Genomic DNA, 19,706 nt, shown 5'->3' on the forward strand with positions numbered 1-19,706 from the left:
GTTGAAAAACACTGCTTTAAGACATGTATATTATATGGAACTCCATTCTATGTCTTACCGTCATACAGATCACACTTTCAGAGAAAAGTCACAGAACAAACCAATTTTTAAATCCAATTCCTTGAGCTAAGAAACTTTAGCACATTGAGGGAGTTCCATAAACAACTTCCTGGGCTTTTTAGTATTAGGAACCCTAGAAATTACAATATATTCTGTTTGCTCTTAGAGTACAGATGTCACAGAATCTGCTTAAACTTCCTTCTAATTCTATTGACCCTCTCACAGAAGGCATGTGAATTATTTAGTTCTGTATTTGCAACATTGGCCTTAATGTATTACAAATTGTTGTTAGAGGACAACAACAATGTTAAAAGCCAGTGTGGCTCCATTCCAAAATAAGTGTGCTCAGAGGCAGGTCTCTCATCTGAAAAATGGAGCTTTCTTCCATTCATGTCTGGGTAGAAAGACAATAGATAGGAAGTAGATCCACTGTGAGAATGAAGACAAGGTATTATCAACATCTTTAATACTGAAGATACCAGAAAACCAGGTTAACTAAATTCAAAGAATTTATTATTGAGAATTGTATGGTGCTCAAGAAATATAATTGCATTACTGGTATTGCTATGAAAAACACAAGAAGCAATATTTGGGGAACAGATTCCTACGCATACGAAGGACAAAGAAGTTAATCTATAAAGCAGTAGCTCACTTCCCTTCTCTTTCCCTCCTCTTCCCTGGTCCAGGATCTATATTATATGTGGCAGATTCCTCAATTCATCTCTTTCTCTTTCAAAAAGCACCAACGCACAATTGTTATATTAAGATAAATGGGAGGAAAATCATTGTTATCTCATTTGACACTGGCATTTAAACGGGAAGTAATTTTGTGCTCATTCTAAAGCAGTACAAAAATATTTTCATATACTGTATTAAATTATTTTGTGGGACCTATCATATTTGTGCAAGGTGACTGTCTATTCCACAGGATTATTAATGTCATATCGATCCTGTAATACTGCCAACCCAACAGGGATGCTCATAATCTCATAAGATACAGCAAAACCCATGCAAATCCAAATTATTTATATAAATGTTGCAGTCAACTTATCAAATATAATGCTAAACATTTTCTTTATTGATTTCAATTGCCAAATCAGAGCCAGAGGAAGTAACTATATGCACAGAGTTAATTAGTGAATATACAGTCCATTTTTGGTATCATCATTTGAAAGTAATACGCCGCCTCCGAACTGATTTAACTGTTGCTCATAAAATCATACATCACAATGTACTACTCCCTGTTGGCGACTACTTCACCTTTAACAACAACAACGCAAGAGCATGCAATAGATACAAACTAAATGTAAATTGCTCCAAACTAGACTGCAGAAAATACAATTTCAGCAATAGAGTGGCCTGGAATTCACTCTGTTGTTTCTTCCCCCAATCCCAAAATCTTCAACCTTACATTATCTACAATAGACCTCTGCCTTTTTCTAAGAGGTCTGTAAGGGGTGTGCATAAGTGCACCTTTGTGCCTACCGTTCCTGTCCTAATGTCTCTTTATCTTTTCTATCTCTACTTTATACTTATATTATGTTAAACATACTACAATACAATACTATATTTGTATGATAAATAAAATAAAATAAAGAAATAAAGAAATAAAATAATCAGAATTCAGAAAAATTTTCAAAGAACGGGAAGGCAATAATATACCGGTAATCAAATCCTTGAGTTGAATTTTATTCCTGATGACAACATAGGTAGATTCATAAAGTGGGGTTTTGTGGGGGGGGGGGGAGGGGGGAGGGCTACAATCAGTGTGAAGGGCTACCAAACCTTTTACTACCACACTGTGGGCATTGTTTATGCAGGACGCCCTGCATTTCCTTTCATCATCTTTCAGTGCAAATTGGATGCTCTGGGGTGGAGCTCCATTTTTGCTACCCCACTGCATCCCCCCCCGCCCCGGTCCGTGCAGTAGCCCACACCCGGCTACAATATGGAAATGGTCTTGCCATTGCATTCTAGGATTTTTTTTCAGCTAGTCTACACATGAGATCCTTCACAGACCAAGTGTTTCTAAGTGCTAAATACAAGTACGCCCTACTCCACTGTTCAACTAGACAAGATTTGTTGAAATTTTGATTTAGTTGGTCATACTTTTCAATTCAATACAATTAGTATATTTTTCATGTATTTATTAGATTTGTGTTTAGGAAGTTCAGAGTAGGTTTATAAATTAAATTAGAGTGGTAGATTTAGCTGGCCATCTATGGTTTGTCAACACTACTATACGAGTGTCTCATAGAAGCAGAATCTAAATTTCTGACACTGTCTCAATACTAGCCACTGATGATTATTATATCATACCCTATAACTAAAATCCATTTCAAAAAACTGAACTGTTCCAAGCTAAAATTAAAAAGCCAGATGAATTTGAAAAAGGGGCTATGATTAACTTTCACCACTCAGTTGAAGTTAAAAACAAAGTTCTAGAAAGCTTTTGTTCATTCACTTAGATATGCAAGTACAGTATTTTAACTTTTTCCACAATTTTGAAAATTATTCAACTATCCTTTAAATAAAAAATAAGCCTCCAGAAAGATGTGGATTTTTTTTCTTTGTAGTTATTCAGCATCATCATGTTTATGGGAATGATAAATAGCCATGATTCATCTGCATAACCAATAACATAGTGTCATTCATTAAAATGATTTCAAAGAAAGGACATATAAAATTAACATTACCTCTATAATGTAACATAAGGCAACAATAATTCCATAGCAATTTTAATCTGAATGGAAGGAACATATTTTAGCATCATCCAGAGTTTTTTTTAATTTAAGAACTCTCTAAGTTGTCCAGTTGAAGAAACTTAACACCATTTACCTAAAAAGAAATCTACTGTACAAAGAAAGGGCATATAGATTTAATATTACCTCCACAATAAAACATACGACAGCAACACATTCATATAACTTTCATATACCGGTAATTTATTTGAATGGGAAGGAAGGGATTTGATTATTATTATTAATATTTATTATTATTATTTATTAAATTTGTATGCCGCCCCTCTCTGCAGACTCCAGAAGACCTCCCCAAATCCAGAAGACTTCCAATTGAAGAAACTTTTTTAAATGTTCATTTATCTAAGGAGGAATCGAAAGCAATGCCCATCTATCTAAGAACTTAACCTTAATTAGAATAATGAATATTTCCATTAAGTCAACATAGGCTTCCACTGATGAATTAAATTAGTTTTTAACAGTCGATCGCTTCTATACACATTGCTATCGGAGTGAAAGTATAATTTCTGAAGGAAAAAAGGATGCCACCTTCATGTTTAGATGGCATATGCATTTACGCCCAGAGTCCTTCAGGAGTTGGGCATCATATTATTTATTTCTTATTTATTAATTGGACTTTTATGCCACCCCTCCCCGAAGACTCAGGGTGGCTTACAACACATAATGAAACAATATATAACGTCCCAAATCCAGTTAATTTAAATTATAATCTTATTATAATTTATAATCGAGTCTGTGGAGAGGGGCGGCATACAAATCTAAATAATAAATAAATAAATTTAAAAAAACAACCCAAACCATAAAAAGTCAGTCAGTCAGTCAAATCAATCAATCAGCATGCAATTTTAGAAAAATCATTCCCTTCACATAGCAGCAAAAGTGGGAGGATGCAAACTTAAGAGTTTGTCCCAAATAAAGCATCCCTTTTGAGAAAAATGAACAAACGTGATATTAAATAAATATTAAATTATTCTTCTTATTATTTTAAAAATACTCAAAAAATCACCCAATCAAGAGGGAGAAGAGGTTTTTTAGTTCAACAGAAAGGCTTAGAAAAATTCAATTCAGTTCAATACGTTGCTCTCTTCCTCCTTCCAGCCACAGCTCTCAGTCCTGGAATTTTACCGCTTCGTCCTTTATTGGTCCTTCGTCGAAAGATTATCGGGGCCACCACAAAAAAGCAAGCTTCGTCGCCGGGAAGGGTCTGCCTTAAAAACACGGTCAGACCCTCTCGATGGCCTAGTTCCATAATTCAGAGGCGGATCCCATCCGAAGCAGCCCCATTTTTTTCGCCTCTCTCTGTGCTCAGGAAGCCCCTTCCTCCCGCCATCCCAAGGAAGGACAGAAGCGGCCGCCGACCCCAGACTCACCTTCCCAAAAGAAAGGCCGCCCCTTGAACTCCTACAGCCGGGCAGGGGAGGGCCTTTTTTTTTAAAAAAACCCCTCCTACTTCAGCCCTAGCAGGTGAAGCTGGTTCCTCGAAGCGAGCGAGGGAGCGAGCGCCGGGCTTGTCTTACATCGCCGCCGGGCAGAAGAGTCACCTGAGCCGCGCGGCAAAGGCGAAGCGACGCAAGACGTCGGCGACTTCGGCCTGACTCTGCTACCACAAAGCCGCGTCTGGGGAGCATCCCCAGAAAAAGCCGGGCGATGAGCAGCCGGCGGAAAATTGCAGGCGGCAGAAGCTGCTCCTCTGCGCCGGCACCACGTGACCGAGGCCGGCTTCTGCCGCCCGCCTCGTCAGCCGCCTCCTCCTCCTCCTCGCCCAAAGGCAAGGAGAAATCCGAGGCCAGTCAGCCGCCCCGCCCGGGCGCAAACCGCAGCAGGCCTGACGGGTTGTTTGGAGAGAAGGCGGCATCTGAGTTCCCTCGCCCCGATTCTCAGCTGCCTTTGTCTCTCTCCGGACCAAATCTCAACCAACAAATGCTCTGTCCTACACATTGGCAAATAGATCACCAAATACAGGCTGAATAAACAACACCTTGCAGACAACCCTCACTCGCTAAGGACCTTGGAATACTCATATTCCAAGGCTAATATGAAAGGCTAGTATGAAAATAAGGAACATAATATCAGTCTGTCAAATATAAATTGAGTGAGGATAGGAGCCACTCAGGAAATGGACAAAATAAATAAATAAAATAAATAAATAAATATTAAATGGCCTAAGTGTCAAAGCCCACTGCAAGGACATCGCCAAAAAGGCTTCAAGAGTTGTTAACCTAATCCTACATAGCTTCTGCTCCGGTAATCTCATGCTAGCCAGGGGCATACAAAACTTTTGTCAGACCAATCCTTAAATACAGCTCATCTATCTGGAACCCGCATCACATTTTGGACGTAAACACTCTAGAAAATGTCCAGAAATATGTCCATTCCTCTACTCACAACAGAATACCCTACGCAACTAGATTTACAATCCTAGGTTTAGAAAGCTTAGATCGATGTCAGCTAAAACACGACCTAAGTATAGCCCATAAAATCATCTACTACAACGTCCTTCCTGTCAACAACTACTTCAGCTTCACACACAACAACACATGAGCACATAACAGATACAAACTTAAAGTAAACTGCACCAAACTTGACTGCAGGAAATATGACTTTCATAACCGAGTAGTTAATGTATGGAATTCACTACCTGACTCTAGTATCATCATCTAACCCCCAAAACTTTACCCTTAGACTATCCACTGTTGACTTCTGATTGTTAAGATATCAGTAAAGGGCGTGCATAAGTGCACCAGCATGCTTTCTGTCCCCTGTACTAATGTTTCCTCTCTTATTAGTATCATGTATATAAACATTGTTATATCTTTGTATACTACCAATATGTACTTGACAAAAACAAACAAATAATAGAATAGAATAGAAAAGAATAGAATAATAGAGCTCCACAAGAAATGATAATTAGTGAAAAAAATTAAGCTATAGCAATATTTTAAGAATAAAAATTGAATTAATTGGTGGTTGGCCCAGGAGACAAAACTAGGGGATTAGGTGACATTAGAGTCATGTAACATATGCCAAGGTTGTACAAATTATAAACATAGCAATGAAACAAAAATAATAATTTGAGAAGTGGCACCGCTAGTATGAAAATAAGGAACATAATATCAGTTTGTCAAATATAAATTGAGTGAGGATAGGAGACACTCAGGGAACGGTATTAGAGGGAGGAAGAGGAAGTAGAAGGGGAAGTTAGAGGAGTGAAAAGAAGTAGAAAATATAGAGTGTTAATAGAGGATGAATGGAGGGAAGGAGAAAGGGGAGAGAAGGAGTAAGAAAGTAGGAAGGGGATGAAGGTTGAGAGAGAGGAGTGTTGGGTCAGACTGAAGAATAAGAGTTGAAAAGGGTGCAAAATAAGATATTGGTTTATGAAATATTGAAAATGTATATATATCTTATTGATATATTTTAAGGCGTATATGTTTTGTTATAAAATGGAATTTGTGAAGAGAAAAAATAGAATAATAGAGCTGGAAGGGATCTTGGACGTCTTCTAGTCCAACCTCCTGCTTAGGCAGGAAAGCCAACACCACTTCAGACAAATAGTTATCAAATCTCTTATTTGAAACTTCCAGTGTTGGAGCATTTACAACCTCTGGAGGCAGGTTGTTCCATTGATTGTTTTAGGTATCAGGAAATTTCTCCTTAGTTCTAAGTTGCTTCTCTCCTTGATTAGTTTCCACCCATTGCTTCTTGTCCTACCGTCAGGGCTTTGGAGAATAGCTTGACTCTCCTTTGTGACAGCCTCTGAGATATTGGAACACGGCTATCATGTCACCCCTAGTCTTTTTCATCAGACTAGACATACCCAGCTCCAGCAACCATTCTTTGTATGTTTTAGCCTCCAGTCCCCTAATCATTTTGTTGCTCTTTTTTGCACTCTTTCTAGAGTCTCAACATTTTTTTAAAGTTGTGGTGACCAAAACTGAATGCAATATTCCAAGTGTGGCCTTACCAAGGCATTATAAAGTGGTATTAACACTTTGTATGACCTTGATTCTATCCCTCTCTTTATGCAGCCTAGAACTATGTTGGTTTTTTTGCTCACTGTAGTGCTCTGCTGGTTCATATTTAAGTGATTGATCACTAGGACTCCAAGATCCCTCTCACAGTTACTGCTGTTGAACAAGGTACCACATATACTATATCTGTGCATTTTATTTTACTTGTCTAAATGTAGAACCTTACTTTTTTCATCTTTGAATTTCATTTAGTTAGATAATGTCCAAATTCAAATCTATCAAGATCCTTCTATATCTTAAGCTTATCTTCTGGAGTGTTGGCTATTCCTGCTAGCTTGGTGTTGTCCGAAAATTTGATGAGTTCTTCATCTGTACGCTTATCCACATCATTGATGAATATGTTGAAGAGTACTGGCCTTAAAACAGATCCATGGGGTACCCCACTGTATATGTCCCTCCATGTAGATGCAGTTCCATTGAGGACTACACGTTGAGTGTGGAGTACAGTGATACCTCATCTTACAAATGCCTCGTCATACAAACTTTTCGAGATACAAACCCGGGGTTTAAGATTTTTTTGCCTCTTCTTACAAACTATTTTCACCTTACAAACCCACCGCCGCCGCTGGGATGCCCCGCCTCTGGACTTCCGTTGCCAGCGAAGCACCCATTTTTGCGCTGCTGGGATTCACCTGAGGCTCCCCTCCATGGGAAACCCCACCTCAGGACTTCCGTGTTTTTGTGATGCTGCAAGGAATCCCAGCAGGGGAATCCCAGCAGCGCAAAAATGGGCACTTCACTGGCAACGGAAGTCCAGAGGTGGGGTTTCACAGCGAGGGGATTCTCAGTGAAATCGCAGCATTGCAAAAACACAGAGGTCCGGAGGTGGGGTTTCCTATGGAGGGGAGCCTCAGGGGAATCCCAACAGTGCAAAAACAGGCGCTTCGGCTGGCAAAAGGGGTGAATTTTGGGCTTGCACGCATTAATCGCTTTTCCATTGATTCCTATGGGAAACATTGTTTCGTCTTACAAACTTTTCACCTTAAAAACCTCGTCCCGGAACCAATTAAGTTTGTAAGACAAGGTATCACTGTACTGGATTAAAGTGACTTGTCATTAAACATGCTGCTAACCCTGTTTGGCTAGCCTTACTAGTGCCCATCTGAAATTTGCCCCTGGTGTTTATGGGTTTTCTGCTGTATTGCTCAGTGTTGGTAGACTTACACAATCTACAACAAAGGAGTACACTTTCAAGCAACTAATGAACATGACATAAATCAATAAAAACAAAGCATAGGTGCCGTGTCATATTTAATAAAACAGTTAAGGTCATATAAAGCCTAGGTTTTTTTAGAGAAGCTGTACCCAATCTGGTGGCCTCCATGTGCACTGGACTTGTAACTCCAAGACACATCATACATGAAGGGAATTCTCCATTGTAGAAGCCTGTTCAAAAATATTGAGGACTTTCATCTTCCTGAAATGTCCAATGAGCCATTGAGGCTCTGAACTATTTTATGGATGAAACATCCCAAAAAGGCAGATCAGAGAAATGCAAGGTAAATAAGGCCAACCAACAGAGTTGACTTTTTCCTGTCCTGTCCTGGATTATAATTCCCATACTCAAATGAAAATACAAATTATAAAAGTGGAATTCTTCAGGCAAAATAGATGGCTTTTGGGACTATTTAACTTGCTCATATTGCATTTTAGGAATTGAATATTTGACTCATCGTGCACACAAAGTTCCATATAATTCCAATAAATTTTATTTTATTTCAGATCTTTGGAGCTAGACTTCACAATGGTTATTGAATGATAATGAAAGACACATTATATTATAATTACTATTATTTTCTTTGGATTATCACATTAAACCAAACCAATATCTGTGCCAAAGAGCTTATAAACGTTCAATCTTGAATCTTGGCAGAGTTAAAAATTGTACAAAGATTCACTTCAAATAAATCCAATAACTCATCAACAACTTGACCCAGAACTGGGCATATCATCTGCTCGGATTAGGATTGATTGATAGATGTGTTCAGTGAAGGGCTACCAAAATTTTTACTACCACAATATGGGCATTGCTTCTGCAGGACACCCTGCATTTTCTTTCAACATCTTTCAGTGCAAATTGGGTGCTCTGAGGTGGAGCTCCATTTTCACTACCCCACTGTGTCCCTCCTCTCCCCGTCCGGGCAATAGCCCACCCCTGGATGTGTTGCCCATCTACTTCCACTCTGTTGTGCAATCAATTGTGCAGACTGGGGGCGCTGTTAGATTTGCTATAGCTTCTGGGTGTTCAAATGATAGCATTGTCTATTTTATATATCAGATAACTCAACATAATCTTACACTTGAAAACTATAGTTATTGCAAGGCCTGTGAATCAAAGCCATATATTGTGAACTGTCTTTTTTCTATTTTTTTCTAAATCCAATTGAGAATTCTAGTTCTTACCTATACAATTACTCAACAACTATCGTCCAGTCTCCAACCTTCCCTTCATGGGGAAGGTTGTCGAGAAGGTGGTGGCACTCCAGCTCCAGCGGTCCTTGGAAGAAGCCGATTATCTAGGTCCCCAGCAGTCGGGCTTCAGGCCCGGTTACAGCACGGAAACCGCTTTGGTCGCGTTGATAGATGATCTCTGGCGGGCCCGGGATGGGGGTTTATCCTCTGTCCTGGTGCTCCTCGATCTCTCAGCGGCTTTCGATACCATCGACCATGGTATCCTTCTGCACCGGTTGGAGGGGTTGGGGGTGGGAGGCACTGTGCTTCAGTGGTTCTCCTCCTACCTCTCTGGCCGGTCGCAGTCGGTGTTAGTGGGGGGTCAGAGGTCGACTCCGAGGTCTCTCCCTTGTGGAGTACCTCAGGGGTCGGTCCTCTCCCCCTTGCTATTTAATATCTACATGAAACCGCTGGGTGAGATCATCCAAGGACATGGGGTGAGGTATCATCAATATGCCGATGATACCCAGCTTTACATCTCCACCCCATGCCCAGTCAACGAAGCGGTGGAAGTGATGTGCCGGTGCCTGGAGGCTGTTGGGGCCTGGATGGGTGTCAACAGACTCAAGCTCAACCCGGATAAGACGGAGTGGCTGTGGGTTTTGCCTCCCAAGGACAATCCCATCTGTCCGTCCATTACCCTGGGGGGGGGGGAATTACTGACCCCCTCAGAGAGGGTCCGCAACTTGGGCGTCCTCCTCGATCCACAGCTCACATTAGAGAACCATCTTTCAGCTGTGGCGAGGGGGGCGTTTGCCCAGGTTCGCCTGGTGCACCAGTTGCGGCCCTACCTGGACCGGGACTCATTGCTCACAGTCACTCATGCCCTCATCACCTCGAGGTTCGACTACTGTAATGCTCTCTACATGGGGCTACCTTTGAAAAGTGTTCGGAAACTTCAGATCGTGCAGAATGCAGCTGCGAGAGCAGTCATGGGCTTACCCAGGTATGCCCATGTTTCACCATCACTCCGCAGTCTGCATTGGCTGCCGATCAGTTTCCGGTCACAATTCAAAGTGTTGGTTATGACCTTTAAAGCCCTTCATGGCACTGGACCAGAATATCTCTGAGACCGCCTTCTGCCGCACGAATCCCAGCAACCGATTAGGTCCCACAGAGTGGGCCTCCTCCGGGTCCCGTCAACTAAACAATGCCGGTTGGCGGGCCCCAGGGGGAGAGCCTTCTCTGTGGCAGCACCGACTCTCTGGAACCAACTCCCCCCGGAGATCAGAACTGCCCCTACTCTTCCTGCCTTCCGTAAACTCCTCAAAACCCACCTTTGCTGTCAGGCATGGGGAAACTAAACATCTTCCCCTGGGCACGTGGAATTTATATATGGTATGCTTGTGTGTGTGTATGTTAGTATAGGGGTTTTTCTTAAATTTATAATATTTTAATTAATTGGATTATGTATTGGATTTTCTTTTCACTTGTTGTGAGCCGCCCCGAGTTTTCGGAGAGGGGCGGCATACAAATCCAAATAATAAATAAATAAATAAAATAAATAAATAAATTTTATGACTAGAATTTCTGAAAAACTGTTTCCACACATTTGAATCTGACTGTAATTTGGAGCCCAGTTGCATATATCAATTACTAAACTGGCTAAATTGGGATTAGTGGAAAACACCTTGTTGAAATTTCCTTCTCAGAAATGATAGATAATTAATGATAGGCAGCCCAGTTACTTCCTGGCTACATAAATTTGATCAATCAATCAATAAAATAAATCAGCATTCTCCAAAAGGACTCTTGTATCTTGGCACTTTAATTTCTCAATTCCCAGCATCAATTTCTGACAATGTGTAATTTAGCCTAGATTATTTGAAGTGCTAAATGAACAGAAAAGCAATTTTTATAACAGCTCAAACATTACAAAAGAGTTTAGAAAACAGCTTCATTAGCATCACAAATCATCTTGTTAATAAGGGCTATGAATTTTAAGTATGGCTACTAAATGCCGTAAGAAAAGTATCCTAAAATTTACTGATGTTATACAGAGGCTACATGTTGCAGTGTTAAGAAATTATAAAGAGAATTTGCCAATCTTGATTGATAATTTATCAGTGATCTCTTGTGGCTGTACTATGTTGCATAGCAATTTGTGAGTCTAATGAAATCTTGTTTTAGCACTGAGAAAGATCTACTGTACTGTACTATCTTTGACTGTATCACTACAGGTGAAGCCAAAATAGAGCCAAAGTGTATTTAAGTTATTAAAGTGATTAGATCGGTTTAAAGGAAAAAGACAGCCATGTATCTGAAGAGATTTCCCCCCAAAAAAAATAATTATTAAAAAACCTATTATAAAGTTTTTAAATAATTCTTTTTATTATAAATTATAATTTTTTTAAAAAAAACACCAAAAAACTTTAAAAGTTTTTTATCCTATATCCTATATCGAGGGCTGGCAACAGAACAGAGGGAAATGATTACTGGAAAGCAACATCGGTACATTCATTTCGCACTTAACAACCAGTGATCCGAATCTTACATGGATTCAGGATCCAACAAAAGCAAATAAGCACAGTTCGCTCTTACACACCGACCGTTCATCGGCATGCTAAAGGCAAAAGCATGCTGGAACCTGTAGTTCGCTCTATGCTTTTGGCTCCGTTCTGCAAGAGGGGGAGGGCTAAGCGTAAAACAGTGTCAAACAGCTGAATGAACCCTGAGACTCGCTGGTAGTATTTTTGCAGCATTGCTGGCTTTTTGTCAATGGGACCCTAGGGCAGTGTTTCCCAACCTTGGCACCTTGAAGATATTTGGACTTCAACTCCCAGAAGGAAGGAAGGAATTCTGGGAGTTGAAGTCCAGCTGTCTTCAAGTTGCCAAGGTTGGGAAACGCTGCCCTAGGGCATATAAACTGCTCAAAAAATAAATAAATAAAGGGAACGCTCAAATAACACATCCTAGATCTGAATGAATGAAATATTCTCATTGAATATTTCATTTGCACAACTATTCCATTTGCACAACGGCATTTGAAATTGATTGTAAATCACTGTTGCTTCCTAAGTGGACAGTTTGATCTCACAGACGTTTGATTTACTTGGAGTTATATTCTGTTATTTAAGTGTTCTCTTTATTTATTTATTTTTGAGCAGTGTATAAGAAGCTGAAACAAAAGAGTTGGTTCACCTTGATCAGGACCATCCTAAGTCATTTTGCTACCTAAAGTAGAGCCTATTTGCTACCTAAAGTAGAGTCTATATGTCCTTCCTTTGCGGGAGGAAGGAAGGAAGGAAGGAAGGAAGGAAGGAAGGAAGGAAGGAAGGAAGGAAGGAAGGATGGATCATGGCATTCTAAACCAGCTAACACTGTAGCTTATTAGGTAAGCCACCTCGAGTCTTCGGAGAGGGGCAGCATACAAATCTAATAAATTATTATTATTATTATTATTATTATTATTATTATTATTATTATTATTATTATTAAACTAATATTTCAAATTCCTGACTTAAAAGTGTTTCTTAACCATGGCAACTTCAAAGTAAATAAACTTCAATTCCCAGAATTCCCTAGCCAGTATATTCTGGGAACTGAAGACCATCAAGCTTAAAGTTGCAAATATTGAAAACCACTGGTTTAGTGTGATGTGTGAACCCAGGTGTTATCTGGCTCTGATGGAGTTGAATAAACTGACAATCAAGTGGCAATATTTAGCTGACTTGGGGCCTGGTGCGTATTTGGATGGTAGCCCACTGGAAAATCCCAGGGCTATATGTTTTTTCTAGGAGGTGGGAAAATATCTTGGAGAAGACAGGAACAAATCACTTCTCTATTACTGATGAGACCATTATATAGACAATTTCCTGGAATCATCAGGAGTCAAATGTGACTCAAAGATGACTTTACATTTTCCTTAATCGAATGCAATTGATTGTATTAAAAGTCATTTCCTCCTGATTGCTTATTACCTCCAGGATGGAAAGGGCTTGTGCAATTTCTAGATTACACTTTCATCTTCTTGAGGAAATATCTGGAGACACAGATGAGGGAAGAAATATGAGGAATTGGGCAAATTCTGCAGCATTTTGTAGCATATTGAAAGCTACATATAATAAGAAGGAACAGTAATTTTAAGGTAGGAGACTAGAGTAGCATCCATAGGTTCAGGGGCAGGCTACCAACCACAGTCCTACCGGAACACACTGGGAGCGCACCACTGCAAGCGCACCTGGCATGCACCCGTGCCTGGTGCACAGTTTGGCTTCTGTGCATGTGCAGAAGCTAAATATTGTGCAAAGACGTGTGCATTATTTCCGGGATTTTTTGCTTCCATGCATGCTCCCCTCGCTGCACCACTCGCCCTCACTCCCCCGCTGCATTGCTCACCCTCGCTCGCTGCGCCGCTCACCCTCTCTCCCTCCGCCGTGCCCCTTGCCCTCACTCCCCTCGCCAGGCCCCTCGCCCCGCTTACCTGGATCACCTCCTGCAGGGGCTATGGCACAGGGAGCAGGGTGGGTGGCCCCAATTCTGGCCGCACGGCCTATTCTGTGCTCTCCCACACTGCAGGCATCTCTCCTGTGGCCCAGGAGATCAAAGAGCAGGCCACATGACCGGAGCTGGGGCAAGATGCTTTTGCTGCTGGCCCCAGCTGCTGCTCTAGGCGTGGCAGCAAGAAATCTCCTTCTGCATGCGTTCAAGCAAAAAACCCGTTAATTTTTACCACAATTGCGCCATTGCGCATGCACAGCGCATGCACATCCGACGGCAATGGAGTGAGCCTACACGCTCCATTTCCGTCAACGGAATGGCATGCCCCCTGTTCCGCCTGGGTGGGTTCTTCCCGGTTCGGACCAGATCACCCAAACTGTTAGCAACCTGCTGGTAATGTAATTTAGGTGTCATAGATCAGACTCTGTCTTTGCCGGTCTGTGCTTTCCACCATCTCTCTTTTTTTGGAATTTTCAGTGATTTTTTTGGTTGTTGTTTGCATGGCTTCTTCTCCTCTACTGTGGAAAAAGCCACCCCTCCTGCCCGCACGTTAATACCCACCTATATTTCTTCATCCGAAGCACAGCTGAGTGGGTCCACAGCTGTGTTTCGGCCTGAAACCACCTTCTGAGCATGTCCGGAAGTGAAATTGCAGGAAGGGACACGCGTGTATGAGTGTGGCACCTGCATTCGTGCAACATCACGATGCGCACCAGTAGCAAAGGTAAGTGGAACCCGCGCCTGATCCATAGATATTCTTAGTTTTCCCTCTATTTAAGAACTTAATTTGTTCCGTGACCAGGTTCTTAAGTAGAAAAGTTTGTAAGTAGAATAATTTTTTCCCATAGGAATCAATGTAAAAGCAAATAATGCATGCAAACCCATTAGGAAAGAAATAAAAGCTCAGAATCTGGGTGGGAGGAGGAGGAGGAAGAAGAGGAGGAGGACAGTCACTGCCCAGAGTGAAGGGAGCATTTCTTTTCTCTGGGCGCTGGCAGAGGTTTATTCCCTCTCCAAGCGCCCAGAGAAAGGAAAATGCTTCGTTCACTCTGGACTGCCAAAGCCTCCTTAAGCGCCACCGAAAGGCTCCTCTGGCAGTCCAGTAAAGCCCGAGATTTCAGGATTAAAGGGGGAATGGCAGGAAACTGGCCAGGCCTTCGTGCCGCTCTCAAATTCCCTGGGAAACCTTTCCGGCCTCGGGTTCTTAAGTAGAAAATGGTTCTTAAGAAAAGGGAAAAAGATCTTGAACATCCGGTTCTTATCTAGAAAAGTTCTTAAGTAGAGGCGTTCTTAAATAGAGGTACCACTGTACTTAAGTGTTGGCATTTACTGAACGCCCTAGTAACCTCTACAGAACAGTTAAAGTGAACCCACTTACAAAATTGCCACCATTTAGAAACAAAGTAAAAAAGTTTTTAAAAAATGTAAATGTAACAAAAAGCAATACAGTGGAACCCCGACATAAGAGCTGCTCTACTTAAGAGCAACTCGAGATAAGAGCTGGGAGGGGAGAGATATTTTTGTTCTACTTACAAGCCCAAATTCGAGATACAAGCGCCAAGGAGCTGTCTCCTGAAGCCAAACGCTAACTTCCGCGTTCGGCTTCAGGAGACAGCTGCGAAGCGGCGCGCGTGTTTTAAAAGGTTGCAGCCAGCCTGGGGGGCTCGGGGGGGTGCTTGCAGCTTTCTTTCTTGCTCTTTTTCTTTCTCTCTTTTACCTTCCCTTCCTCTATTTCTTCTTTTCTTTCTCCTTCCCACCTTCTTCCCTCCCTCCATCCCTTCACTCATTCCTCTCTTACTCTCCCCTTTCATAAGTTTCCTTGCTTCCTTCCTCTGTTCCTGTCCCTTCCCCCTTTCTTTCTTTCTTTCTTTCTTTCTTGCTCTTTTTCTTTCTCTCTTTTACCTTCCCTTCCTCTATTTCTTCTTTTCTTTCTCCTTCCCACCTTCTTCCCTCCCTCCCTCCCTTCACTCATTCCTCTCTTACTCTCCCCTTTCATAAGTTTCCTTGCTTCCTTCCCACCCTCCGTCCATTCATTCACCCATTCCTCTCTTGATCGCTTAAAGCCGGTCCCTGGTGCAAAAAGGGTTGGGGACCTCTGTCCTACAGGATTGGGTGGCAGAGAAGTTGAACATATGTAAATTTAAAAGTTTAAGAAAGTTTACAAGTTAAGTGAAAGAAACTTCATTATTCATTTATATGTACATGTACATTTCTTCATTAAAAACATGTCTTTCTGCATAATTTAGACTAACTTTGTGAGTTTTTTGAGGGCTGGAACCAATTAAAATTATTTACATTAATTCCTATGGGGAAAAGTCGTTCGAGATAAGAGCTGCTCGACTTAAGAGCCCAGGTCCGGAACGAATTAAACTCGTATCTCGAGGTACCACTGTAATTAAAAGAACTTAATACTAGACCCTTTATAGATTTGGCCCAAGAGCAGGTGGCATCTATCCAGTGGAACAAACTGGGAACCCTAAAGGCTGAAACATCTTCTTTTTTTTTTTTAATTCTGATGCTGTTGTAACTGACTTTTAGGGTTAAGACGGGATTTATTTTACACCTGTGTCTTTTGATGATTCAGGGGGTTTTTTGCCCCAAAACAAATTGCAATCTTTAATCTTTAATGAGTAAAGTGCCTACATGGGACATTAAAGCAGTTCAATCTCAGTGCTAATTTATCATTCTTCCTTCCTGGAACAAACAACATTCATGTCTTTGCTGTTAACTAATTAACTATCCCCATCCTTGCATACTTAGCAACATGCTGGTTCAGTTGTGTAAGGTTAAATATTTTACCCCATTAGCTAATTACAAGAATGTGCTCTTACTCTATTTCTCCCCCCTCTTTCTGGCCTAAGATAACTGTCAGTTTTCTAGCACAACAACCATCTGTCAGTCATTTTTCAACACTGGAATGAGGGAAGTTGAGTGCACAAATCAGTCCATACCACTTTACAAAGAAAACCAAAAAGATATTTATTATTTATTTTTATTTTATTTATTATTTATTATTTAGATTTGTATGCCGCCCCTCTCCGCAGACTCGGGGCGGCTCACAACAAGACACAACAAATCGTAACAAATCCAAATAAATTTAAATATTTAAAAAGTTTAAAAAGAGTCCCAATATACTAACACACACACACACACAAACATACCATGCATAAATTGTACATGCCTGGGGGAGGTGTTTTAGTTTCCCCATGCCTGACGGCAAAGGTGGGTTTTAAGGAGTTTACGGAAGGCAGGGAGAGTAGGGGCAGTTCTAATCTCTGGGGGGAGTTGGTTCCAGAGAGTCGGGGCCGCCACAGAGAAGGCTCTTTCCCTGGGGCCCGCCAACCGACATTGTTTAGTTGACGGGACCTGGAGAAGGCCCACTCTGTGGGACCTAATCGGTCGCTGGGATTCGTGCGGCAGGAGGCGGTCTCGGAGATATTCTGGTCCGGTGCCATAAAGGGCTTTAAAGGTCATAACCAACACTTTGAATTGTGACCGGAAATTGATCGGCAGCCAATGCAGACTGTGGAGTGATGGCGAAACATGGGCATACCTAGATAAGCCCATGACTGCTCTCGCAGCTGCATTCTGCACGATCTGAAGTTTCCGAACACTTTTCAAAGGTAGCCCCATGTAGAGAGCATTACAGTAGTCGAACCTCCAGGTGATGAGGGCATGAGTGACTGTGAGCAATGAGTCCCGGTCCAGATAGGGCTGCAACTGGTGCACCAGGCGAACCTGGGCAAACGCCCCCCTCGCCACAGCTGAAAGATGGTTCTCTAAAGTGAGCTGTGGATCGAGGAGGATGCCCAAGTTGCGGACCCTCTCCAAGGGGGTCAATAATTTCCCCCCCCCCCCAGGGTAATGGACGGACAGATGGAATTGTCCTTGGGAGGCAAAACCCACAGCCACTCCATCTTATCCGGGTTGAGTTTGAGTCTGTTGACACCCATCCAGGCCCCAACAGCCTCCAGACACCGGCACATCACTTCCGCTGCTTCGTTGACTGGACATGGAGATAGCTGCCTTTGGGCCAAATAAAAGGTGATTGGAAAAGTGGAATTATATTTTTGTTGTTCCAAAACATAAAATGTTGGCTTCTAGCTGATGTGGAAATTAGCCAGAAGCCATGAGCTTAATGATCATGTATTTATTCAGTTTGTATAGTAGTGTAGCTCAACAAATCACTCTTAATGGTGAACAAAATTAAAAAACATTGCAAAAATTAAAATACAATGCAGTTGAAAAACATCCAACCCAAATTATTAGTACAACAAAGAAGCTGGTTCCCTGAGCCCAGAACCAGGCCTTCATGGCTTTATGAAAGGCCAACAGGGTGTGGGGCCATCCTGATATCTGGAGGAAGAATGTGCACAAGGTGGATGCTATGGCAGAAAAGGAATGTCCTCTAGGTCCAGTGGTGGGCTACGAGCCAGAATGCTAAATTGCGCTCACTGCCGCGGCTCGTATGTTCTTCTTCCTTTGGAGGTAGCAAAATTGTGCATGGGCCGCAGGTGTGCCTATGTTTCGGTGAGGGTTTTTTGCTTTCATGCATGCCGAAACATGGGTACACCTGTGGCTCCATGCACGATTTTCCCTCTCACAGTTCCTGTTTTTGAGCCAGGTTTCACCTAGTCTGTACTTGTACCTTTGGGGTTTTTTGTTGACATTAGCAGTGGTGGATTCTAAATGGTTTTGTTACCAGTTCACATGCTCACTCACGTGCACAATCCTCGGTGGGTGGGCGGAGTCTCCCACTGCCACTGCTACCAGTTCAGACAACCAGGCTGAACCGGGCGCAACCCACTGCTGGACATTAGACCAGTGAAGGGCCGCACTTACCTTCTTTCCCTACCGTATCAATCCCGGATGCCGATGTGGGTCCACACACTCCCGTGCAAGAATTTGCTTCTGTGCATGCGCAGAAGCAAAGAAATCAGTGAAAATTGCCGAAATCTCAGGTGAGGACATTCACATGTGAGAGATTTCAGCTATTTCTTTGCTTCTGCACATGCGCAGAAGCAAAGAAAGGTTGAAAATCACCAAAACTCGCCGACTTTTGCCAATTTATTTTGTGCTTCAATGTGACCGTCTTTGGAAAAAGCAACTTTGAAAGGCAACTTTATCCTGAATAAATAAGAGTAGAAGGCAATCAAAAGAGAGATAAATATAGTCATAGAGGGGGGAAATCAACTAATGACATATTTTTGTAATGACCACATAAAACCTCCAGGATTAGAAGAAATGGGATTTCAAATATGGGTATGGATTGCAAATATGGATTGATGGAGAATATCAGCAGATGGAACCGGTTGCTTCTGTGTGCTGCTTACACAATACATTGAGAGGCTTCTGACTGGCTGTTGTGATTCCGTCTGAGGCCCCTCAGGGAACGGCTGATCCTCTGCCGGCTTCCTGCTCAGAGGGGGAGGATGAGGAACAGGAGGTTCAGGCAGACGGGGAGGAGGAATCTCAGGCTGAGGGAGAGGGAGGACAGCCAGAGTCCCCCTCGGGGGAGCTCTCCCCAGCAAGCAGCCTGGATTCCTTAGATGAAAATGCACAAGCAATCATAGATCTCCGGCAGAGAAGAGCAACACAACGAAGGGGACAATTAGCCAGGTACTTTCAGCACTAAAGAGGCAACAGCTGGGTTTGGGTGTGGTGCTCTCTGAAAAGGCAGACCCACCCTTCCTGGCTTGTGGAGTATTATCTTTGGGAGTCCTGGGACCTGGCTGTGATCTTTGGCGTCTTGGAATTCTGGTTTGTGACTTTGAATACTGAAACCTTGGGGGGAAAAGGTGTGGGTCTTATTCTCTACAGTGGTGGGTGTGCCAGCAAGAAGTCTGTTGTATTGTCTGGCCATCAGGACTCTGCTGTGAAGTCTCATAGCCTGCCTGTTGGGAAGAACAGGTTTTTCTCTGTGTTTATTTTTCAAACTATAAAGTGCTTTTGCTTTTACCAGCGTGTC

Source organism: Erythrolamprus reginae, chromosome 3 (assembly GCF_031021105.1).
Source record: "Erythrolamprus reginae isolate rEryReg1 chromosome 3, rEryReg1.hap1, whole genome shotgun sequence".
Lineage (NCBI taxonomy): Eukaryota > Metazoa > Chordata > Lepidosauria > Squamata > Dipsadidae > Erythrolamprus > Erythrolamprus reginae.